Below are 26,386 nucleotides of genomic sequence, written 5' to 3' on the forward strand. Positions count from 1 at the left end.
ATTTGTATTTTCTCTGTAGTTGTTTCCATGTGTTGAGTTTGTTTTCATCTTTTGTTTTTCTCCATGCTCGTTCAAGTTTCCTGGTGTGTGTTGTTAATCTTTTCAGTTCATTGTTGAACCATGGTATTGTGTTATGACTGCCTGAGGTTCTTGTTTGTAAGGGTGCAATTTTGTCAAGTATGCTTTTACATCTCTTGTCCCATTCTGTGAGGTAGTATGTGGAGTCTGTTTGTGCTGACCAATCGTTGTCGTACATCAGTTGCCAAAATGTCTTCACGTCTATTTGTCCTCTTGTGCTGTAGGGTGAGTGTTCTTGTGTTTATTGTGAACCCTTCTTCCTCCAGTGTAGGGACAGGTTTAGTTTGTAGTGGTCGGTCCAGGGTGTTTCTGTCCATTTGACATCTGTTGTTATGAAATTCTGGTCTGTTGAAAGCTTGTATGAGATGAGGTCGAGTGTGTGCCCTTTGGCGTGGATTGCTTGCAATTGTGGCCATTTAAGATCCCATAGGCGGAGGAATTCCTTGCAATCTCATGCGTTGGTTGAGTTTGGGTCTTCTAAGTGAAGGTGTCCCCTAATACTAGTATATTTGAGTTGGTTACGTGTACGTTTGAGATGAAGTCCATGAATTTAGTCTGGCCTTCATTCCAGTTGCCTGGAGGTCTGTAGTACAGGACACAGTTCAGGTGATCCTGTAGGGTTTTATTGTTGATTCTGATGGATGCAATTTCAAGTTGGGGCATTACGGATTCGGCAGTGGTTTCGATGGTAAAGTGGGATTGGTAGATTAGTGCTATGCCTCCGCCTCTTTTTCCTTTTCTAGTCCAGTGTGTGATTTTGTAACCTGGCGGACACAGGTCTAGGGTTATGGGGTCTTTTTGATCATGGATCCAGGTTTTATTAATGAAGAGTAGGTCAAGGTTATCTGATGTGATCCAGTCTGTTAGTATAGCTGTTTTATTAACAGCAGATCTGGTGTTGATGTAACCCACTTGGAATGTTTGTGAAGAAAAGGATGCCGCCACTTTTGTAGAGAAGGCTAGACGATATTTAATATAAACAGTGTATTTACAATTTTTCTGCATAGCTCAATGGGCTATTGCAGGAAGCATTTCTTGATAAACAATATACAAGCCAGAATGAATGATCAAAACAAAGCAATGTAAAGCAAAGAAATCAGAATGCTATAGACAGACAAAGAAATTAGAATGCTCAAGGTAAATCGAAATGCTTAATACCTCTTTGTTTCACTCTGTTTTTATACCGTCCTTCTTTGGCATCTGACCAATTCTCTCATACAACATTCCTGTGCAAGTCTCTGAATACCACAAAGCTGTTAATCATGGGCAGAACATGCTACATCTGTTTTCCCTTATCGGCCCCCCTTTCTTGCCAGACTTTCTGGAGCCATGCCTTTGGCTAATGTGGGCCCCATCATGTCCCAGGAGGTTTTAGTGTTGAAACAGCTAGCTCTGCATGTTTTTTTGAAGCATTCCACTTCTATTTTTTTTTATGCTTTTATTCAACATTTTTATGCTTTATTCAACATTTGGAATGGATCAACTGTTTGATATAGTGTGGATTTTTAGTAGTTGTCATCTTTTTTGTTGAAGTGAGTTTGCTTGGGTCATTTTTCCCCTTCTGTTGTAATTGAACGCGTGTTATTGTTCTTCCTTTATTTGAGTTGTTGGTTTGATGGGGTGTGGTGTATCGAGTGGTCTTTGATGATTGCACAGTGTGGGTATAATGTTACTTTCTGCGATTGGGCTGGTTAGTGTTGAGTGGATCAGTGTTAGGGAGAAGGTTCTTAGGAGTAGTTTGGTGGTGTCCATTTTGGTTTCTGCCCTTGTGCTTTCCTGTAGGCTGTGTTCTGATAGTTGGAGGGGGATGGGACTTTGTTCTTTGGTGTCTGGGGTCTGATCTCGCTTGGTGGCCCAGGATCAGTGAAATGCTGGACTCTCTTCTGGAACTGAGGTGCAGCGGAGCCCGGGGTTGTGCTCCGGTTAGCGACCGGGCGCTGGAGCAGAGGCATAGTGGCAGCCCTGGGAGGCGCGGGTCTCTCTCTCTCTCTCCCTCGCTCCGGTCTCCGCACTCCCCTTCCTGCTTGGCACGTCGGGCTCGCTCCCTGTTGAATGCGAGACGTAGCGAGGTCCATAAGCCTGCCCCCATATGTTTTATGATCAAGACCGTTTACCAGTTTGGTAGCCGCCCTCTAGACCAACTCCATCCTGTGTTTGTATCTTTCTGTAGGTGCAGTCTCCAGAATTGCACACAGTACTCTAAATGGGGCCTCACCAGAGACTTATACAAGGGCTCCATCACCTCTTTTTTTTTCCTGCTGGTCATCCCTCTCCTTATTCATCCTTCTGGCTTTGACCATCGCCATTTCTACCAGTTTGGCCACAGATACCCCCAACTCTTGCTCTTTTTTCATACAACTTCACCCCTGTACTATACCACTCCCTTGGATTTTTGCAGCCCAAGTGCGTGACCTTCATTTTCTAGCATTAAATTTTAGTTGCCAATTTCTGGATCATTCTTTAAGCTTTTGAGAGCACACGTGAAAAGCTCCTCACTGCTCCTGAACTGTGTGTGTGTGGTGGTTGGCAATTGGGTCAGGAAGATCAGTGAGCTAAAGGCCTTGTCTCAGTTTTTCCCCAAATACATGCTATTTGGACTAACTTTAATTTTCTTTCAAAGAGTCAGTTTGGTCTTTTATCTGAAGCTGGAAACGGTTCTTCTAACTTTGTATCTAGGTCTTAGAGCAGAATTGGAAAGGGACTTACTGTGCTTGATATCAACAGCTGTTTGAAGTTCTCTCTGCACACAGCATCCTGATTTTTGGCAAGTCAGAGCAGATTTTTATTCTTGCAGGCCACACAGAGGCAGCTCTACTCTTTCCTAGGCTTCTGTCTGTAGAAGGCATGTAATTATCAGATGCCTGGATTCGTGAGGAGCATTTTGAGAGCAGGTCTATCTGGAAGTCGGTGTGTACCTTCACTAAGTATGGAGATGTGCAGATGTAGCTTTTGGACACCTTTGATTAAACTCCTTATGGTGGCTATTGTGGTCCACTGTGGGCTATGATGTAGCAGAATTGAAGTTATTTACCTTACACCTTATTTTGGTGGGTCTTGCCCCAGTCTGGGGCAAGCTCATCTTTTGTTCCTTGTGATTGGCAAATTCTTAATATATGAATACGATTGATTCTTGAAGTGATGACAGGAAAAAACAAAGTACCTCATGAAAGACTCCAGAGGAAATTGGAGAGTCATGGGATAGGAGGTACATAAGCGTTGCCATATACAGACCGAAGGTCCATCAAGCCCAGTATCCTGTTTCCAACAGTGGGTACTCCACTGATGGCTTGATGGACCTTCGGTCTGTCCCAGTATGGCAACGCTTATGTTCTTAGGTAGAGGAGCCAGAAGTCCTTGTAAACTGCTAGTTTGTCTCCAGCAGATGGCACTGTATCCACATGGTCCAGGCGGGGAGTGACACTAGTAGAAAGTGGTTATCATGTAAATCAAGGTATCCCTGACTTATACTCATTTTGACCCAATTTTTGCACATGATGATTCTCATGACGCCAGACAATGATGATAGGATACTGCTGGCGGCCTTACTTCTTGCTTAGCATCTTCCCTAAATAACATCCTCTCAGTTCCTCGGGTTTAACTGCCAGTTATTCCCTCTTTCTCACCTGCCTCCATCCCAATCACGCTTTTCCAACTTTTTCTTACATCCCCAGTTCTCATTCCCTCTCTTTCTGCTACTGGTTCTGGAGACCACACCTACGGAAATATATGAACAGGATGGAGTCGGTCCAGAGGGCGGCTATGAAATTAGTAAGCGGTCTTGAATGCAGAAATTATAGGGACAGGCTTATGAATCTCAACATGTATACGCTGGGAGAGAGGAGACATGATAGAGACATTTAAATATCTCAAGGGCATTTATGTACAGGAAGAGAGACTTTTTCAAATGAAGGAGAGCTCTGGAATGAGGGGGAATATGACAAAGTTAAGAGGGAATAGGCTTAGGAGTAACCTAAGGCAGTATTATTTCACAGAAAGGGTGGTGGAAGCATGGAATGACCTCCCGGTGGAGGTGGTGGAGTCGAGGACTGTTCATGGGATAAGCATGTGGGATCGCTTAGGAACAGGAAGAATTAGGGGTTACAGAGGATGGGCAGACTGGATGGGTCATGTGGCCTTTATCTGCCATCATGTTTCTATGGTTCCTCTCTTCTGTTCCCTGGCTCACTGTGTCTCAGCCCCCATCTCATAACTCATGCTCATCTCTTTTTCTCTGTCCACCCCCAGCTCATCTCCTCCTCACCTTTTCTTAAGTCTTCTTTGGCTATACCTCCATCTTGCTATTGCTCAACCCCTGGAGTTCATCTTCTCTAAGCCTTATCCCCTTCCTTTCTCCTCTTTCACCTTCATTCTCTGTTCCCTTTTCAAAGTCGCCCACTCTGTTGGCAGTAGGTTGTTTGCGGTCATGAGGCAAGGGGGAGACCTGCAACCAAAATAGAAACGGTAGTGGCTGTGATCAGGGGAGAAGGCGCAGGTCCAACTACAGACTTGCATTTCTGGCCTGGTGCTGGTGATACGTCGGTAGGGAAGGGAGCAGAACGATGGTGGCAACAGCAAGAATATAATATCCTCAGCCAGCATGAACAATGCTGTTCAGGAAAGTGTGGGCTGCTGGTTTGTCAACTGACCCAGCTGATGGGCTTGGGAACCACTGATGTGAATTGATTCTCTACTTTCCAGTCACGTGTTTCCTGCTTTAAATTATGCTGTTTTATCCTTAACAGGTTACCAGATACTCAGCATTGTTGCTTGGCCTCATCTATGGCAAGAAAAGATACGGTAAGAAGACCTGCATGTATTCAGAAAGAACAGTCTGTATTAAAATGTGAAAATGAACCTTCAGGGGAGCCTTGCTCATCTTAAAATATTTTCAGACTAGCCGTTGAGCCCGTAAAAATGGGCTCGTATAGGGAGGGGGGGGGTTGAAAGGCCCCTTCTCCCCCCCCCCCCACCGCCGAGCTCGCCGCTGCCCCTCCGAGGTGACTGCTACGCCCCCCCCCCCCCCGGAGTCACCGGCACCCCTCCACCCGGGCCGGGCCCTCGCTTCGCTATTGAAACAGCGCGGGGACGCAGCACACAGCTCAGATGAGCCCCCTTCCTTCTCTGCCTGTGTCCGGGACACAGGCAGGGAAGGAAGGCCGACGGCAGCTCAGCTGAGCTGTGTGCTGCGTTGACGCTGTTTCTATAGCGGAGCGAGAGCCCGGGTGGAGGGTGGGTGGCGGCGGCGACTCCGGGTGGGGGGAGTGGTGGCGGCGACCGGGGGGGAGGGGGAGCGGTAGCGACGGCGGTTTCGTCCCTCTCCTTGCGCAGTAGAGACCCTCTCTGTCCCGCCCCCGTCATCACGTATTGACGCGGGGGCGGGACAGAGAGGGTCTTTACTGCGCATTTGCGAGTGAGTTCGGTCACTCGCCGTTTATATGTTTGATGTTTCAGAACTTTCTTATATGTTAACCTTTTAGTTGTAGAAACATTTAAGTAGAGATGATAAAACTGCTCCTGGGGGAAGTCTGCCCACAGTATTTCACATTGCTGCAAAATCGTTCTTTCCATACTGGTCAGAAGAATACAGCAAACTGCTGCTTCCGAGTAGTAATTATTTTAAACTTGTAAACCGTTCTTAGACACAGTTTCTGGTGCAGATTTGCCCCCAGTAATAATAAAGCACAGCCATGGCTTTTTATTTCATCAACCCACTCTGAGCTGCATACAGTGCCGAATTCTTGTGACAACCTGCAGTTTCTCTTGGGTTACACAAATTACTAAAATACGTGAAATGGAGAAGCCCTAGCCAAGATGATTCACTCTGTCCATACACACGCACATTCAAGTCATTTCCCCCTATCTTTCTCCCTCTCCCCCAGTTCTCAGTTTCCTCTAGGTCATCCCCGTTCCCCCATATGCGCTCTTGTCCCCAGCTCTCTCCCCCAAACATGTAACTCGTATGTCCTGACTCCTCCGGCCCTTCTCCCCTTCACACTGGTCTGATTATCCACCACTGCTTACTCCCTCCCTGTTTCTTGAGCACGTTGAGGTGCTTTGTAACTTCGTAAGTCTATGTGCTTTGAAAATGTTGTTTAGAATTCCCCTAGGAGTGGAAAACACAAGTCCAGAAAATGCAGTGGTTTATTAAGTGCATATAAGCACCGTGGGCTGGACGGCTATGTATCCCACAATTAAATGTGAGCTTCACACTTACCAGATGGAATAACCCTGGCTTGTTGGTGTTATCTGCAATAAATCACGTTTCAAGGAAAGTAAACTTTCTAAACATTCATTTTTCAACCTTGGCAATACATTTGGTTTTCAGAGGTTTTATAAAATATGTTGTCAGGTTGGCAATAAAGTTTGTGTTCCTTGAAAAGTCCTTTCCTTCTTAACGGAGCAGTTGACGCTAAACAAGAAACCTTAGTATCCGTGTGGAATGGGCAAGAGCCTATGAAAGACAGACTGTGCAGCTGCAGAGCTGCTAGATTTGTTACTCCAGAAAGGTGGCGTTGACTGAGCAAGCTGGGACAAGCTGTTAGGAGAAGTGTGCCTTCTCTGTACATGAGACCGGTAGTGCTCTGGGCCTGAGTAATCGACACCATAACACCAGAATGGTCCTTTAAAAATGCAGACTCAGGTAGCATGAACTCGTAGCAAGTGGGGGATGAGGAAATACAGCACACCCATTCAGAAGGTCCTGGAGAGAACACTGAACTGGATATCATACTTTAAAATATTAACTTTGCTCTCATTTTGGGGGAATGGGTTAATTGAAAATTGCCAAGCTCCCTGCAGGTAGAAGTTCTGTGAGGTGTGTGTGGCTGAGGTTGCAGTTCCTGTTTGCTTTCTTCCAGAAGCTGTTGCCTCGTGTGACTATCGGGTCTGCCTAATGGGTAAACCGACTCTGAAAATGGTTTTCTTTTTTAAACAGAAAAGCGAAAACTTTTAGGTTTGTGCAACAGCCCACAATTTTTATTTTGAATTTATTCTTTATTACAATATTTATTGTGTGTTTTGCTTATCGTATAGGATGTGCCTGCCACTTGTTCTTTTGAAATCTTTCTGTGTAACTTCGTGTCCACTTCTTGCATCCTTCCTTCACACTCACCCTCCAGCAGCTGCCCTCCCTTGTTCTGTTCCTCCTTCCAGCCTCTTACTCCCTCCTTCCCGTTAGGCTGCAGAGTCAACCCACTAATTGACTTCAGTCCCAGGCCCCGTCTCAGGATTGGACCCAGACTTGGATCAGCCAATTGTGACAGCTTTCTCTTAGCCCAACAGGGGCCATTTTTAGCCAAATGCTTGATATTTTTCTAACGGCACCTTTAAGGTTTTCAAATTTTATCACGATGCTTCACTACAAAACTTGTGTCAGAGGCTATGGTTAGGAAAGCGTTGCAAATTATAGCACTCCGCAATCTATTTTGTGCATTCTCTTTGTAATGCTGTTTTGCTATTACAGCCAATGCAAACCACTTAAATGCAGTATGGGTGATGGAGTTTGTGATTCTTGTAGAAATGCAGACAATCAGCTTAAACAATTTCAGGGAAGTACTGTGTGCTTAGGAAATATTATCTTTCCCTGCAGAAGAAATTGTTCAGAAAAGTTCTCCTTAATTTTTTTGTGTGTGCGTTTTCAGAGATCTCAAAGCAACTCTTTTTTAAAGCTTGCAAAGTCATTTGTCTGCCTTACCCTTTTCTCCTCCTTGTGCAAAGGAATGAGGCGTTCTGAAGTAGATGTCCGGAGCCTTCTTTTGAGAGAACCGCGTGGGAGCATTAGTTTATAAAGTGTTTGTTTCAGTAATATAGTCTCTCTGCTTCTCGGTGAATTGCAGATTACCTGAAGCCCATTGCTGAGGAGGAAAGGAGGGTAGAAGAAGAGGAGAAGAAAAAGCGTGAGGAAGCAGAGCGCATTGCAAAAGAGCTGGCAGCAGGTATGTACCTCGTGTAAGAGAAGGACTCGAAGGACATATACCCACAATGCTCTGCTGAAATTCTGTCCCTTGAAAATAATGTAAAGATGACCTTGATTTCTGCCATTCACTGTTCCCGGGTGCCGAAGGGGGAGGGAGAGCCGTGCTGCAGCCTGGCACGGTAGGCAGCAGAAGTAGCCACTTACGGTCCATCCTGGAGGCAAGGTGGGGAAGGGGAGAGAGGGGAACAGAAAAACCCAGAAATAGGAGTGCAGCAATTCTAAGGGTAAAAATATTTTCCCCATCTCCTGAAACTTATGGCTGTCGGCAAGGTCTGCAGTTTAAGAAACACCTACCTCAGGAATTGAACATTCTTCATAGACCATTGATGGGAGAGAAAATTGTTAAGAACACGCAACGAAAATGTGTTCTGCAGAGATGAGCATGTGTAATAAGAGACTTGCATATGGTACATAAGAGTAGCCATACTGGGTCAGACCAGTGGTCCATCTAGCCCAGTATCCTGCTTCCAACAGTGGCCAATTCCGGTCACAAGTACCTACAGAAACCCAAGTAGTAGCAAGATCCCAGAGACAGCAGTGTCTTCCCCCATTTCTCTCAATAACAGACTATGGACTTTTCCTCCAGGAACTTGTCCAAACTTTTTTTTTTAAACTGCTGTTACCACATCCTCCAGCAATGAGTTCCAGAGCTTTACTATTCTTTGAATGAAAAAATATTTCCTCCTATATGTTTTAAAAGTATTTCCATGTAATTTCATTGAGTGTCCCCTGTTCTTTGTACTTTTTGAAGGAGTGAAAAATCGATTCACTCAGTGGTTCTACAGCACTCAGGATTTTGTAGACCTCAATCATATCTTCCCTCAGCCGTCTCTTTTCCAAGCTGAAGAGTCCTAACCTCTTTAGCCTTTCCTCATGGGAGGAGTTCCATCCCCTTTATCATTTTGCCTGCTCTTCTTCCAGCCTTTACCGAGCTAAATAGTCTTCTTGAAACAGAATGAATGTTGCAATCAGTTGCTTATCAGAGGCACTTAGCAATGATCCCATAAAGTCCTTCAGGATTTGTGCCATGTCACCGGGGCATAATTCCACAAAGCACACATGAGAGATACAACAGAAAAGAGTTACAGCTGCAAGAAACAAACAGAAAAAACACACCCCACTTCTAGAAACATACAGCCTTCAAGTCACTTAAGAAAAAATCTGGAAGGGAAATATCCATTAATACATCTACAAAACTGTAAAATCTGGCTCAGGTTCATATATTGCTCTCCTCCTCCCCCCCCCCACTCAACTTTAGCCCTGTTGAGATCTCGCTCTGCACTAGATTCATATATTGCCCCCCCTCACTCAACTTTAGCCCTATCAAGGTCTCGCTCTGCACTAGTAACCAGCCCTTCCTTCCAATTGTAATGGATCATGGTCTTAAACAGAGCTGCTCGCTTCTAAATTGCAGGCTAGCTTGTCCCTCCCTCCCTTCCTGCTTTCCTGAAGATAATGCCAGCTAATGTCTCCCGTGCGTGGCGTCTGGAAATATTGTAGTAGTTTCACAGTCAACCCCACCTTTCTCCTTCCCCTTCTTAAGGCTAGGAATGTAAAGTCTTAACATTAGATGTTAATATTGGCACTGTGAGTTGGGTACAGTGAAACACCGCTTGTGCGCACCCCATAAATTATTGCACAGGTCCAAATAGTACTCGAAGCAGCATGCCTCCCAGTTTTGTATTCGGGTCTTGTTTATATGTGCTCCCTACCTTAAATCCTTCCTTTGCCTAGGCCTTCAGTAGTGACAGTGATTCACACAGGCTGGCTGTCCAAGCTCTCTGCTGTGCCCTGCCCCCTTCTGACCTAACTTCCTGCTTCTGCAAGGGCGGGGCACAGCACAGAGCATCGTCTGAGCTCAGGCAGACGGCCTGTGTGAATCACTGCCGCTGCCAAAATCCTGGCCACAGAGATGATTAGGCATATAGATAGCTGGGTGGCTGGTGGACGTGAGGATCGCCTGGTGACTTGCCTGCCTGGTGCGAAGGTGGCGGACCTCACGTGTCACCTAGATAGGATTCTAGATAGTGCTGGGGAGGAGTCCGCTGTCTTGGTACATGTGGGTACCAATGACATAGGAAAATGTGGGAGAGAGGTTCTGGAAGCAAAATTTAGGCTCTTAGGTAGAAAGCTGAAATCCAGATCCTCCAGGGTAGCATTTTCTGAAATGCTACCTGTGCCACGCGCAGGGCCCAAGAGACAGGCAGAGCTCCAGAGTCTCAATGCGTGGATGAGACGATGGTGCAGGGAGGAGGGCTTTAGATTTGTTAGGAACTGGGCAACATTCTGGGGAAGGGGGAGCCTATTCCGAAAGGATGGGCTCCATCTTAACCAGAGTGGGACCAGGCTGCTGGCATCGGCGTTTAAGAAGGAGATAGAGCAGCTTTTAAACTAGAAATGGGGGGAAGGCCGACAGTCGCTCAAAAGAGCATGGTTCGGGATAAGGTATCTTTCAAAGATATCACCATAACAGGGAAGATAGAGTATCCTGATAGTGAGGTTGCAAAAGAGATTGTAGTAGATCGGGTATCTTTAAATAACAATAAAAATCAGACAAAAGATTGCCAATTAATACTGTCAAGTACTAAGCATGATGTACTTAGGAACAACAAACATAGTTTGAAATGTCTATATGCGAATGCCAGGAGCCTAAGAAATAAGATGGGGGAGTTAGAATATATTGCACTAAATGAAAAATTAGATATAATAGGCATCTCTGAGACCTGGTGGAAGGAGGATAACCAGTGGGACACTGTCATACGGGGGTACAAATTATATCGTAGTGATAGGGTGAATCGGATTGGTGGAGGGGTAGCATTGTATATTAACGAGAGCCTTGAATCAAATAGATTGAAAATTCTGCAGGAAGCAAAACACTCCTTGGAATCACTGTGGATTGAAATTCCATGTGCAAAGGGGAAAAGGATAGTGATAGGAGTGTACTACCGTCCGCCTGGCCAGGACGAACAGACGGATGCGGAAATGTTAAAGGAAATCAGGGACGCAAACAAACTGGGCAACACAATAATAATGGGGGATTTCAATTACCCGCATATAGACTGGGGTAATGTAACATCTGTACACGCAAGGGACATAAGATTTCTTGATGAAATCAAGGACAGCTTCATGGAACAGCTAGTTCAGGAGCCGACAAGAGAAGGAAAAATACTAGACTTAGTCCTTAGTGGTGCTCATGATCTAGTGCAGGGGGTAACGATACGAGGGCCGCTTGATAACAGTGATCATAATATGATCGGTTTTGATATTGGCATTGAAGGAAGTGAAACTAGGAAATCAAGTACGCTAGCGTTTAACTATAGAAAAGGTGATTACGACAAAATGAGAAAAATGGTGAAAAAAAGACTGAAAGGAGCAGCTCGCAGAGTAAAAAACTTGCGTCAGGCGTGGATGCTGTTTAAAAACACCATCCTGGAGGTTCAGGACAAATATATTCCACGTATTAGAAAAAAGGGAAAAAAGACTAAACGTCAGCCGGCGTGGCTAAACAGTAAGATAAAGGAAATCATTAGAGCCAAAAAACAATCCTTCAGAAAGTGGAGAAGAGAACCAACTGAAAGTAACAGGATAGATCATAAGGAATGCCAAGCCAAATGCAAAGCGGAGATAAGGAGGGCAAAAAAGGACTTTGAGAAGAAATTAGCGTTGGAAGCAAAAATACATAGTAAAAACTTTTTTAGATACATTAAAAGCAGGAAACCGGCCAAAGAGTCGGTTGGGCCGCTGGACGAAAATGGTGTTAAAGGGGCGATCAAGGAGGACAAAGCCGTAGCGGAGAAATTAAATGAATTCTTTGCTTCGGTCTTCACCGAGGAGGATTTGGGGGGGACACCGGTGCCGGAAAGAATATTTGAAGCGGGGGAGTCGGAGAAACTAAACAAATTCTCTGTAACCTTGGAGGATGTAATGGGACAGTTCAGCAAGCTGAAGAGTAGTAAATCACCGGGACCTGATGGTATTCATCCCAGAGTATTAATAGAACTAAAAAATGAACTTGCGGAGCTACTGTTAGAAATATGCAATCTGTCCCTAAAATCGAGTGTAATACCGGAAGACTGGAGGGTAGCCAATGTTACTCCGATTTTTAAGAAAGGTTCCAGAGGAGATCCGGGAAATTATAGACCGGTGAGTCTGACGTCGGTGCCGGGCAAGATGGTGGAGGCTATTATTAAGAATAAAATTGCAGAGCATATACAAAAACATGGACTGATGAGACAAAGTCAGCACGGATTTAGTGAAGGGAAGTCTTGCCTCACCAATCTAATGCATTTTTTTGAGGGGGTAAGCAAACATGTGGACAATGGGGAGCCGGTTGATATTGTATATCTGGATTTTCAGAAGGCGTTTGACAAAGTGCCGCACGAAAGACTCCTGAAGAAACTGCAGAGTCATGGAATCGGAGGTAGGGTATTATTATGGATTAAGAACTGGTTGAAAGATAGGAAGCAGAGAGTAGGATTGCGTGGCCAGTATTCTCAGTGGAGGAGGGTAGTTAGTGGGGTCCCGCAGGGGTCTGTGCTGGGTCCGTTGCTTTTTAATGTATTTATAAATGACCTAGAGATGGGAATAACTAGTGAGGTAATTAAATTCGCCGATGACACAAAATTATTCAGGGTCGTCAAGTCGCAGGAGGAATGTGAACGATTACAGGAGGACCTTGCGAGACTGGGAGAATGGGCGTGCAAGTGGCAGATGAAGTTCAATGTTGACAAGTGCAAAGTGATGCATGTGGGTAAGAGGAACCCGAATTATAGCTACGTCTTGCAAGGTTCCGCATTAGGAGTTACGGATCAAGAAAGGGATCTGGGTGTCGTCGTCGATGATACGCTGAAACCTTCTGCTCAGTGTGCTGCTGCGGCTAGGAAAGCGAATAGAATGTTGGGTGTTATTAAGAAGGGTATGGAGTCCAGGTGTGCGGATGTTATAATGCCGTTGTATCGCTCCATGGTGCGACCGCACCTGGAGTATTGTGTTCAGTACTGGTCTCCGTATCTCAAAAAAGATATAGTAGAATTGGAAAAGGTACAGCGAAGGGCGACGAAAATGATAGTGGGGATGGGACGACTTTCCTATGAAGAGAGGCTGAGAAGGCTATGGCTTTTCAGCTTGGAGAAGAGACGGCTGAGGGGAGATATGATAGAAGTGTATAAAATAATGAGTGGAATGGATCGGGTGGATGTGAAGCGACTGTTCACGCTATCCAAAAATACTAGGACTAGAGGGCATGAGTTGAAGCTACAGTGTGGTAAATTTAAAACGAATCGGAGAAAATTTTTCTTCACCCAACGTGTAATTAGACTCTGGAATTCATTGCCGGAGAACGTGGTACGGGCGGTTAGCTTGACGGAGTTTAAAAAGGGGTTAGATAGATTCCTAAAGGACAAGTCCATAGACCGCTATTAAATGGACTGGAAAAATTCCTCATTTTTAGGTATAACTTGTCTGGAATGTTTTTACGTTTGGGGAGCGTGCCAGGTGCCCTTGACCTGGATTGGCCACTGTCGGTGACAGGATGCTGGGCTAGATGGACCTTTGGTCTTTCCCAGTATGGCACTACTTATGTACTTATGTACTTATGTAGGGACTGCTGGACTTGGAGCCAAAGGAGAGAGGGTTGAGGGAGGGAGTCAGTCTGCCCGGTCGCGGTGTCAGAGTTTAAAAAAAAAAAAAAAAAAAGCACCCTCGGGTTCCAGACAGCGGCCTACCATTTGAAGTAGGCTTGATGATTCATTTATACACGCACCGATAGTACTCGGTTCAAGGTTTTTGCCTGTTGTTTACCGTATACTATTGGTGCTCCAATGTAACAGTAGCCATACTGGGTCAGACCAGTGGTCCATCTAGTCTAGTATCCTGTTTCCAATAGTGGCTAATCCAGGTCACAAGTACCTGACAGAAACCCAAATAATAGCAACATTCCATGCTGTAGTCCCAAGGCAAGCAGTGACTTCCCCATGTCTGTTTCAATAGCAGATTATGGGCTTTTCCTCCAGGAGATTGTCCACACCTTTTTTTAAACCTAGATATGCTAACTGCTGTTACCCCATCCTTTGGCAACAAATTTCAGAGCTTAACTATTTGTTGAGTGAAAAAATATTTCCTGTTATTTGTTTTAAACGTATTTACCTGTAACTTCATTGAGTGTCCTCTAGTCGTTGTACTTTTTGAGAGAGTAAAAATTGATTCACTTCTACTTATTCTACACAACTCAGGATCTTAATCATGTCTACTAATACTACTGCTTATCATTTCTATAGCAGTACTAGATGTACGCAGCGCTGTACACTGGACATGAAGAGACAGTCCCTGGTCGAAGAGCTTACAATCTAATTATGACAAACAGGACAAATAAGAGATAAGGAAATTACAAAGGTGGGAATAATAAAACATGGATACTGAACAAGTGAATAAGGGTTAGGAGTTAAAAGCAGCATCAAAAAGGTGGGCTTTTAGCCTAAATTTAAAGACGGCCAGAGATGGAGCTTGACGTACCGGCTCAGGAAGTCAATTCCAGGCATATGGAACGGATAAAAGGAACGGAGTCTGGAGTTAGCAGTGGAGGAGAAGGGTGCAGATAAGAGAGATTTACCCAGTGAATGGAGGAATGTAGGGAGAGATGAGAGTGGAGAGGTACCGAGGAGCTGCAGAGTGAATGCACTTGTAAGTCAATAATATCTCCACTCAGCCATCTCTTTTCCAAGCTGAAGAACCCTAACCTCTTAGCCTTTCCTCATATGAGAAGAGTTCCATCCCCTTTATCATTTTGGTGACTCTTCTTGGAGCCTTTTCTAATTCCACTATAAATTTTTTGAGATACAGCGACCTGAACTGAACGTAATACTCAAGATGAGATCTCACCAGAGGCAGTATAGTATTCCTGGTCTTATTCACTGTCCCTTTCCTGACGATTCCTAGCATCCTGTTTGCTTTTTTGGCCACCACTGCACACCGAGTAGAAGATATCAGCTTATTGTATACAACACCACCTAGATCTTTTTCTTGGCTGCTGACCCCTAATATGGACCCTAGCATCAGGTAACTATGATTCACATTATTCTTCCCAATGTGCATCACTTTGCATTTGTCCACATTAAATTTCATCTGCCATTTGGATGCCCAGTCTTCCAGTTTCCTTCCTGCAATTTTTCCACAGTCCGCACGTGTTTTAACAACCTTGAATAGTTTTGTGTCATCTGCAAATTTAATCACCTCACTCGTTCCAATTTCCAGATGATTTATAAATTTGTTAATTAGCACCAGTCCCAGTACAGATCCACTATTCACCCTCCTCCACTGAGAAAAATGGCCATTTAATCCTACCCTCTGTTTTCTGTCCAGTAACCAATTCCTAATCTACAACAGAACATGGCCTCCTATCCCATGACTCTTGAATTTTCTCAGGAGTCTTTCATATGAGGAACTTTGTCAAAAGCTGTCTGAAAATCTAGCTATATTATATCAACTGGCTGACCTTTATCCACATGTTTTTTCACGCCTTCAAAGAAATAGAAGCAAATTGGTGAGGCAAGACTTCCCTTGACTGAATCCATTCTGACTCTGTCCCATTATTGCAGAGTTCTGGGCAGAATTTATTCACCAGTGTCTTTCTGGACCCTGCTGTTACGGGCATTGATTGTGACCACTAGATGTCACCCTTGAGCAATGAACGTGCTGTCCCTTGGGAGAGGAAGACTTGATTTGGGGATCAACCTGGGCACCTGCCACAAGGCCAACCTGTGAAAACATTTAGCTCTCGCATCTCTCCATTCCTGGGAGTTACTTACTTTTTTCTTCTTTGTTAATAGTGTTAAGAGAGCATTTCAGGATTGTTGATGCCAGGTGGGCTTATGCTTTCAGGAGATGCTGGCACAATTGTATCTTTACTCCTGGGTTGGGGGGAGTGGTGTAGTAATGGAATTTTATCTTTTTCTGCTGCTATGGAGGTTAGCAGCAGACCCTTCACATTGAGAACTAATCATAAAATGGTGTTTGGGGGGGGGGGGGGGGGGGGGGGTCACCAGCCCAACCAGAAAGTGGGTTAAACTGATTTGTGAGGTCTGCCAAGCTTAAGGGTTCATCCCTACAAGGTCATTTTAAAAATCCTGTAGGCATTCATCCTGCATTTGGTGACATTTTAGTGCTTGCTTTTAGCTGTCTCTTGGCCACGTACTATTGGTGCTCCACTGTACATAAGAATAGCATACTGGGTCAGACCAATGGTCCATCTAGTCTAGTATCCTGTTTACAGTAGTGGCTAATCCAGGTCACAAGTACCTGACAGAAACCCAAATAATAGCAACATTCCATGCTGTAGTCCCAGGGCAAGCAGTGACTTCCCCATGTCTGTCTCAATTGCAGATTATGGGCTTTTTCTCCACACTGTTTTTAAACCCAGATATGCTAACTGTTGATACCACATCCTTTGGCAACAAGTTCTAGCTTAATTGGATAAATGATAAAGGGGATGGGACGACTTTCCTATGAGGAAAGGCTAAAGCGGCTAGGGCTCTTCAGCTTGGAGAAAAGACAGCCGAGGGGAGATATGATAGAGGTCTATAAAATAATGAGTGGAATGGCACGGGTAGACGTGAGTCCCTTATTTACGCTTTCCAAAAATACTAGGACTAGGGGGCACGCAATGAAGCTAGAAAGTAGTAAATTTAAAATGAATCACAGAAAATATTTCTTCACTCAACGGGTAATTAATCTCTGGATTTCGTTGCCAGAGAATGTAGTAAAAGCGGTTAACTTAGCGGGGCTTAAAAAAGGTTTGGATGGCTTCTTAAAAGAAAAGTCCATAGACCATTATTAAAATGGACTTGAGGAAAATCCACTACTTATTTTTAGAATAAGCAACGTAAAATGTATTGTACTGTTTTGGGATCTTGCCAGGTACTTGTGACCTAGATTGGCCACTGTTGGAAACAAGATGCTGGGCTTGCTGGACCTTTGGTCTGTCCCAGTATGGCTATACATTTGTACTTATTATTCAATGAAAGGAAATGGAACTTGATATATCACCTTTCTGTGTGTGTGTGTTTTTTTTTTTTTTGCAACTACATTCAAAGCAGTTTAGTATATGCAGGTCCTTATTTGTACCTGGGGCAATGGAGGGTTAAGGGATTTGCCCAGAGTCACAAGGAGCTGCAGTAGGAATCAGACTCAGTTCCCCAGGATCAAAGTCCACTGCACTAACCACTAGGCTACTCCTCCACTGGAGGTGATACTGTGATGTGATGTCATAATGCCTCATTCCACCAGTGCCTGAGCCACCTCATCAGTGATGTCACAATGGCTTGATTGCCTGATACTTGGCTCACTTCTGAGATATTGTGATGTCATAAGGGAAAGGGGGAAAGGGAAATGGGACTTGATATACCGCCTTTCTGAGGGTTTTGCAACTACATTCAAAGCGGTTTACATATATTCAGGTACTTATTTTGTACCTGGGGCAATGGAGGGTTAAGTGACTTGCCCAGAGTCACAAGGAGCTGCAGTAGGAATCAAGCTCAGTTCCCCAGGATCAAAGTCCACTGCACTAACCACTAGGTTACTCCTCCACTGGAGGTGATACTGTGATGTGATGTCATAATGCCTCATTCCACCAGTGCCTGAGCCAACCTCATCAGTGATGTCACAATGGCTTGATTGCCTGATACTTGGCTCACTTCTGAGATATTGTGATGTCATAAGGGAAAGGGGGAAAGGGAAATGGGACTTGATATACTGCCTTTCTGAGGTTTTTGCAACTACATTCAAAGTGGTTTACATATATTCAGGTACTTATTTTGTACCAGGGGCAATGGAGGGTTAAGTGACTTGCCCGGAGTCACAAGGAGCTGCAGTGGGAATTGAACTCAGTTCCCCAGGATCAAAGTCCACTGCACTAACCACTAGGCTACTCCCACAGCATAAAACACTTCAAGGAACATTCTCTGTTCACTGAGATTTACTCAGCCCCACTGGCTTCTTTTAGCTCAAGATAACCATAATATTGTAGCCAGCCTGCGTTAGGAAGAGTAAAGCAAGGGTGGGCATCCTGGTATAACATATGCTCTTTTCTAATATGTCTAATTTATCAGATTTTTCTGGTTTTGTTTTCTTTCAGCCAATGAAGACACCATATTAAAATGAGGATTTAGCCTTGTGATGGACCCTTTCGCTGCTTATCTATTTTCTGGTTTTTATGGAGCGTTTGACCAATAAATATTTGTTGTGAATAGTCATTGCGATCTTGACTTTTCTGTGAATTTAATAAGCTGTGGGTACAGAAAATAAATTGATTTTGGTGAAATCCAGGGTAATTTTCAGAGATATTTATTGAGAGCCATTGTACCTGGATAAATTACCCACCATCTTTGTGATTAAAAGTAATTTCCAGCCTTGTATGGAGACTTTCCTGAGGCTAGGGTTAGAGCAGGGGAATGTTCTGTAACAGGAGAAAAAGCTGCATTTCTGCAGGTGTGTTTCCCAGCACTGTTTTCAAAGGGAAAGGATGCCTGCAGAGGGAAAATACTACAGACTTTACAGCTTGGGGGAGGGGGGGGACTTTTAAAAACAATATAAAATGCCAAAAGTAACTTTTTTTGCATGTATATTTTTCATGGGAAATATGACCTACACTTCAAAATATTTTAGCCTTCAGTCACTGGCACTTTGACTATTTTGTTTCTTGTAATATTTTTAAAATAAGTAAAATAATTGAATTATTACAGCAAATGTGTATGCCTTAAGTTTGAAAAAAATAAACAGTAAGCCATCGTTTCTATAGAGTATTTCACAACAATATCATGTTTCCTGTTGCCTCTTGGAATGGAACGTAAGTTTCAGGCAGCAGGTGATCTTCAGCAGGAAGTAAGTGAAGCAGTGGTGAAGAGTGTTTTCAATAAAACAAAAACCGTCTTTGCATGCGGGAAGAGAAATGGAAATAACTCAGAGGTGAAACTTGAGTAATGCTGCTAGTCATCAGAGTTTCTATCAAGTCCAGTGTATTTCATAATCATTCAGAATTTACTACTACTACTTAACATTTCTAAAGCGCTACTAGGGTTACGCAGCGCTGTACAGTTTAATAGAGAAGGCCAGTCCCTGCTCAAGGAGGTTACAATCTAAAGGACAAGTGAACAGTCACTGATCTTGCAGCAATAACAATCAAGTCATTTAGAACAAGTGTCTACCAACTTTACACAAAAACTGCCTCATCCTGTCTACAATCTTGGCAGATTAGCTCAGGCACTTTCATGTTGGTTGGGGATTGACTGTGGACTGCAGACTTCAAGTCTTGCCACAGATTTTCTATTGGATTCCAGTCTGGGCTTTAAGTGGGTCACTTGAGGACATTCACTTTCTTGTTGCAAAGTCTGATTTTCAGCAGGACAGTTATCCTAAGCACAAAACAAAAGCAACAGTGAATCTTACGAGACTGGGAGACTGGGCGGCTAAATGGCAGATGACGTTTAATGTGAGCAAGTGCAAGGTGATGCATGTGGGAAAAAAGAACCCGAATTATAGCTACGTCATGCAAGGTTCCACGTTAGGAGTTGCAGACCAAGAAAGGGATCTGGGTGTCGTCGTCGATAACACACTGAAACCTTCTGCTCAGTGTGCTGCTGCAGCTAGGAAAGCGAATAGAATGTTGGGTATTATTAGGAAAGGTATGGAAAACAGGTGTGAGGATGTTATAATGCCGTTGTATCGCTCCATGGTGCGACCGCACCTTGAGTATTGTGTTCAATTCTGGTCGCCGCATCTCAAGAAAGATATAGTAGAATTGGAAAAGGTGCAGCGAAGGGCGACTAAAATGATAGCGGGGATGGGACGACTTCCCTATGAAGAAAGACTAAGGAGGCTAGGGCTATTCAGCTTGGAGAAGAGACGGCTGAGGGGAGACATGATAGAGGTATATAAAATAATGAGTGGAGTGGACCAGGTGGATGTGAAGCGTCTGTTCACGCTTTCCAAAAATACTAGGACTAGGGGGCATGCGATTAAACTACAGTGTAGTAAATTTAAAACAAATCGGAGAAAATATTTCTTCACCCAATGTGTAATTAAACTCTGGAATTCATTGCCGGAAAATGTGGTGAAGGCGGTCAGCTTAGCAGAGTTTAAAAAGGGGTTGGACGGTTTCCTAAAGGACAAGTCCATAAACCGCTACTAAACGGACTTGGAAAAATCCAAAATCCCAGGAATAACATATATAGAATGTTTGTACGTTTGGGAAGCTTGCCAGGTGTCCTTGGCCTGGATTGGCCGCTGTCGTGGACAAGATGCTGGGCTTGATGGACCCTTGGTCTTTTCCCAGTATGGCATTACGTATGTACTTATGTACTTCTTGTTGTCCCAGTAATATGGCAGTGTAATTTAAAAAAAAAAAGTTGTCTCACCTGGGGCTGTGGTGGTCTGGAGTACTGCCAGGCAGTCAGCTGCTGGAGTCTGGAAGAGGCGGTGGAGTCAGCCTGACCGCAAACCCGGACATGCTTACTGTGGTGTTATTACAGCACTCTGGGTCTGGCCAGGGTAAGGAAAGACACTGGACCAGCAGAGTGCTGGTCCAGGGAAGGTCTAGTGGCTGCAGCACTTGCCTATGCTGTGCACCTGGAATTGGGCTGGGTTTGGCACATGCATGAGTACAGGTCAAGAGAGGAGTCTCAGATGAGAGGTGAGCAGAGCAGGCTTGGCATGTCCTGGGACCTCAGCAAAGTATTAAGGCTCTGATAGAGGGTTGAGAGCAAGGAAAATGTTTCATTTGGGTCTTCAACCAGTCCGTGGTTATGTGGGCTTTTAAGTTTAGTACTCTCTCGTACCCAGAGCTAAACACCATTGCAGGGTTTTTCATGAGACAGCCACTCTTTTAAGTGGAATGAGTTGAGTTTTTGTCTGCATGGTGAGCTTGGCTTGATATGGGCATCCTGAGGATATGGCTGGCAAAATGTGAGGGAATGCTGACAGCATTGTGGCTACCGTGGGTTCAGGTGACTGTCTCGATGCAGAGCAGAGGTAAAAGCATTCTTTTTCAGTTGAAAAACGGCAGTTGGGTGGGTACTAACAGAGTGCAGATGTGAGAGAAGAGAATTTAAGCTCATTTAGTTAGAAGAGAAGAGGGAAAGACTGATACAAATATTACAGCAGCTGTTTTTCTAGGTGGCTATTCAGTTTAGAACTAGAGAGCCAATGCATGGCTAGAAGTTTTAAAGGAAATAGTTAAAAGTTTAGTAAAAATAATTTTTAATACTGTTAATTAAATTGAGCTGCCAAGCCGTAGTTTGTAAAAGCTGCTGCTAGTGACATCTGTCGGTTAAGTTCTCTTGGTCACTGAGGATATGCAGAGCAGAGCAGAGTAGCCCTGGCAAGTGGAAAGGATACAGATTCCTAAATAGGCTGTGAGCATTCAGTTTCAGAAATTTGATGGGAGTGTACTGAACTGTTGCCAGCTGTTTTAAAGGTTTGCACTTAAAAGACTATTTATTTATTTTATTTATTTACTAGCCGTTAAGCCCGTTAAAACGGGCGCATATTGGAATGTTTTTTTTCCCAAGGCCCCCCTCCCGTTGCAGCTGCAAGGCTCCCTGCCATCCTCCTTCCCTGCCAGCTCCAAGGCCCCCTCTGTCCCTCCCTCCCAGCTCCAAGGCTCCAGTCCTCCCCCCTTCCCAGCTGCAAGGCCCTCTGCCCGCCCTCCCTCCCAGTTCCAAGGCCCCCTTCCCTCCCTCCCAGTTCCAAGGCCCCCTGCTCTCCCTCACAACTGTAAGGGGCCCCATTCCCTCCCTCCCTCCCTCCCAGTTCCAAGGCCCCCTTCCCTCCCTCCCAGTTCCAAGGCCCCCTGCTCTCCCTCACAACTGTAAGGGGCCCCATTCCCTCCCTCCCTCCCTCCCAGTTCCAAGGCCCCTTGCCCCCCCCCCCCCGTGCCTTCTTCCCAGCCAGCTGGAAGGCCCCCTTCAGTCCAGCCCTCCCAGCTCCAAGGCCCCCCCCTCCTTCTGAGACCTCCCATGTCCCCTCCCCCCCCAAGGTAGCCGCTACCGCCCCCCCCACCCCGGAGTCGCCCCCCCCCCCCCTTCACCCGGCCCGGGCCCTCTCTTCGTTATTCAACTTACAGCAGCGCCAAAACAGCAGCAAGCAGCTCAGCTTCAGCTCCCGTCGGCCTTCCTTCACTGCCTGTGCCTCACCCTTGTGTGACGTCACGTCGGCGAGGGCGGGGCACAGGCAGTGAAGGAAGGCCGACGGGAGCTGAAGCTGAGCTGCTTGCTGCTGTTTCGGCGCTGCTGTAAGTTGAATAACGAAGAGAGGGCCCGGGCCGGGTGAAGGGGGGGTGGTGGCAACTCCGGGGGGGGGGGGCGGTAGCGGCTACCTTGGGGGGGGGGAGCGGTAGCGACGTCAGCGGTTCCCTCCCTCCCCTTCCGCGCAGTTTCCCTCTCTGTCCCGCCCCCCTCGCCCCGTCATCACGTCTTGACGCGGGGGCGGGACAGAGAGGGAAGTCTCTACTGCGCATTTGCAAGTGAGTACGGTCACTTGCCTTTTATATGTTTGATTGCATTTGTATCCCGCATTATCCCACCTCTTTTCAGGCTCAATGTGGCTTACAATACATCATGGATAGTGGAAATGAGAGGAGAATTGACGTTTGGTGTTACAGAGTAATTTTGGGTTACAAGGTAATGGAATACATGATAGTGATACAGCATAAGGCATTCTTAACATTAGTAGATATGTGTGGGGATTTCACATGTTTTGGTCTTTGTGGTATATCTTGTCGAAGAGATGGGTCTTCAGCTGTTTGCGGAAGTTGGTCAGTTCGTAGGTCGCTTTTAGGTTACGTGGCAATGCGTTCCAGAATTGCGTGCTCATATAGGAAAAGGTTGATGCGAGCATTAGTTTAAATTTTAGGCCTTTACAGTTGGGGAAATGAAGATTAAAGAATGTGCGAGATGATCTATTAGCATTCCTGGGTGGTAGGTCTATCAGGTCTGGGGCCTCGCCATGGATGATTTTATGTACTAGGGTACATACTTTGAATGTGATGCGTTCTTTGAATGGTAACCAGTGTAGCTTCTCTCGTAAGGGTTTTGCACTCTCGTATTTTGGTTTTCCAAATATGAGTCTGGCTGCTGTGTTCTGGGCTGTCTGGAGGTTTTTTTTAGTATTTGCTCTTTGCAGCCAGCGTAGAGTGAGTTGCAGTAGTCTAGGTGACTGAGCACCAATGATTGTACCAGGTTGCGGAAAACGGTCCTTGGGAAGAATGGTTTTACTCTTTTAAATTTCCACATTGAGTGGAACATCTTTTTGGTTGTGTTTTTCGCGTGATTCTCAAGTGTTAGGTGCCGGACAATGGTGACTCCAAGATTTTTCAGGGTTTCCAAAATTGGTAGATTTAGTTTTGGTGTATTTAAAGTAGTGTGATTCTAATGTTTAAAATAATAGAGAGGCTAATTCAGAGCTGCCACAACAGTAATGAAGGGTCAATAAATGAGTAAAATCACTTTGAGTGCTAGGAGAGTCAGTGGGCTTGGGCATAGTAAGCTGGCAACAGTTACTAAAAATGTTAGCTATCTTTTAGACATAAAGTTTATATGGGCAGCAAATAAATTGTCCATTAATTCATAAATAAAGGAGAGTGTGAAACAAAATCAAAGTTTGCTGCATTAACAGAAAAAGAAACTATTTGGGTGGTTTTTGCTAGGGCAAATGAATTATCCATTTGTTTTTGAAGATAGAATTCACAAAAGAGAGGAAAGTCTGAAAAACAGAAAAAACTACAAATAAGCAAACATATACATATTAGGGAAATAGCCTTGTTTTGATGTAAGCTCTGTCGAGCAGGGACTGTCTCTTCATGTTCAAGTGTACAGCGCTGCGTATGTCTAGTAGCGCTATAGAAATGATAAGTAGTAGTACAGAAGACAGCAAAAGAAGAGACATACCTGCAAAAGAAGACATCTATCACCTAATGTCCCGTAAAGAATACTTGAAGATAAAGTGTTATTTTCAGTCACTTAGCACTAGAGAAATACTTAAGTACAAATACTACTACTACTACTTATTTCTATAGTGCTACAAGGGGATGGGACGACTTTCCTACGAAGAGAGGCTGAGAAGGCTAGGGCTTTTCAGCTTGGAGAAGAGACGGCTGAGGGGAGATATGATAGAAGTGTATAAAATAATGAGTGGAATGGATCGGGTGGATGTGAAGCGACTGTTCACGCTATCCAAAAATACTAGGACTAGAGGGCATGAGTTGAAGCTACAGTGTGGTAAATTTAAAACGAATCGGAGAAAATTTTTCTTCACCCAACGTGTAATTAGACTCTGGAATTCGTTGCCGGAGAACGTGGTACGGGCGGTTAGCTTGACGGAGTTTAAAAAGGGGTTAGATAGATTCCTAAAGGACAAGTCCATAGACCGCTATTAAATGGACTTGGAAAAATTCCGCATTTTTAGGTATAACTTGTCTGGAATGTTTTTACGTTTGGGGAGCGTGCCAGGTGCCCTTGACCTGGATTGGCCACTGTCGGTGACAGGATGCTGGGCTAGATGGACCTTTGGTCTTTCCCAGTATGGCACTACTTATGTACTTATGTACTTATGTAAGGCATACACAACGTTGCACACCATACACAAAAAGACAGTCCCTGCTCAAAGAGCTTACAATCTAGATGAGCCATTAAATACATCAAACCATTGTGGATTTAAGGTGTAATTTTACCTGCAGGGGCAATCTTGAATGTAGAAGGGTTAGAGTAAACTAGTAAGATAGATTGTAGGGCCTAGGCTGGCTCCTGTCCGTATACTACAAACAGAGCCTGGTGCAACTCATAAACTCAAACAGTGTTTCAATGCAGCATGAACTTTGTCATCAGTAGTTGCCAAGATTTGCACTTCAACCAAAACCTATTCTGGGAAATTCCCTATAAAATAATAAAATTAAATAATTTCTTCAAAGGCACAATAAGTTGAGGACTGAGGAAACGTGAATCAGTATATCAACTTTTTCGATTTGAAATTAAAAAAAAATGTATATGAAAGGAGGAACCTCAGTGTAAAGTCTGAGTCAACTAAGACAGTATAACTTTGTAAATGTGCCATTTGACTCATCTGACCGTAATCATTTTAGGCTGGCTTAATCCACACTATCATTGAAGTCCGTCCGTTCCCCCCCCCCCCCCCCCCCCCCCCATTCATGGTAAAGTGACGTGCTCAAAATGAACAGTGAAAATAATCGAAGCTAGTTCATATAAATCTCTCAAGTCCACAGCTGGTTGCAAGTGTAGATAAAAAAGTTGTCCACACCATAAACCTACGAAAGCTTAATAACTTATCTTGATAACTGGAACACCCGCAAGGACACATTTTCAGGTGAGCAGGGTTCTACAGAGCTCCATTTCAAGGACAACTCTTCTTCAGGAACCCATCTGACATTTGAAACTGCTCCCTCTGGACAATGGCAAACAAAATGGCACTGCAACAAGAAAGATGTGACCATGGCTCACAAGACGCAGGCCCCTACCAAAAAGGAAAATGTCAGCTGCTGGTTAGGGAAATAAAAGCAAGGCATGGCCCCCACCAAGGGTGGAGAGTGGGGGGGTATGTGATTGGCTAAATGCAGGGCTGCCGAGAGACTAGGCCAGGTCTGGGGCTCCGCCACCACTGCCCCCCCCCCCCGAGGTTTTTGTCGCCACCCCCCCCCCACCTGCCCCCCTCCGTCCACCACCAAGCTGAGCCCCCCTGAATTCAAATCATAGCGCCTCACCTCGACCTTGCTTCGTGTGTAAGAAGCGCAGCAGCTGCAGGTCGCCTCCCTTTGGGCCTTCCCTCCCTGTGTCCCGCCCTCGCGCAAGTTACATCAGACTAGGGCGGGACACAGGGAGGCGATCTGCAGACTGCCGCTGCTGGACTTCTCTCACACGGAGCGAGGTCGAGGTGAGGCGTTACGATTTGAATTCAGGGGGCCTGGCCCGGTGGTGGGTGGAGAGGACTGTGGCGCCGGGCCCCCCTTGGAAGCCCGGGGAATTTTGTCCCCCCTGCCCCCCCTCTCAGCGGCCCTGGCTAAATGCTGTTTTTCACTGTAACGGAGGTGGAGGATTGTAAAAGGAAGTGGTGCCAGCTGAAGTGTGAGCTACAGTGCAAGGCTGGCACCAACCCTCCCAGCGCGGACACCAGCAACCTCACCCCCCTGAAGCAGATGGTACACAAAGAACACACCACACAGCTGTTCTGTCCCAATGCCATGGATGCCCTCTGCCAGGAGGGCATCCACAGCATTGGGAGGTAGGATACGTCAGCCCAGGCTGAGGAGTCTGGTACATTTGGGACATAACAGCTGTG

The 26,386-nt window shown here is 45.1% G+C and overlaps 1 long non-coding RNA gene across 1 annotated transcript in view; it reads left to right on the forward strand.

Moving 5' to 3' along the window:
• Window positions 1-18,297, forward strand: part of LOC115461743 — a 30,227-nt gene extending 11,930 nt beyond the window's left edge. Inside the window, exons 2-4 of the long non-coding RNA XR_003940754.1 lie at window positions 4,821-4,875; window positions 7,914-8,012; window positions 18,180-18,297. This is a non-coding gene — a long non-coding RNA (uncharacterized LOC115461743). The remainder of the gene's footprint in view (window positions 1-4,820; window positions 4,876-7,913; window positions 8,013-18,179) is intronic.
• The last annotated feature ends 8,089 nt before the right edge of the window (window positions 18,298-26,386 follow it).

The sequence above is a fragment of the Microcaecilia unicolor genome, chromosome 2 (assembly GCF_901765095.1).
Source record: "Microcaecilia unicolor chromosome 2, aMicUni1.1, whole genome shotgun sequence".
NCBI classification, from domain to species: Eukaryota; Metazoa; Chordata; class Amphibia; order Gymnophiona; family Siphonopidae; genus Microcaecilia; species Microcaecilia unicolor.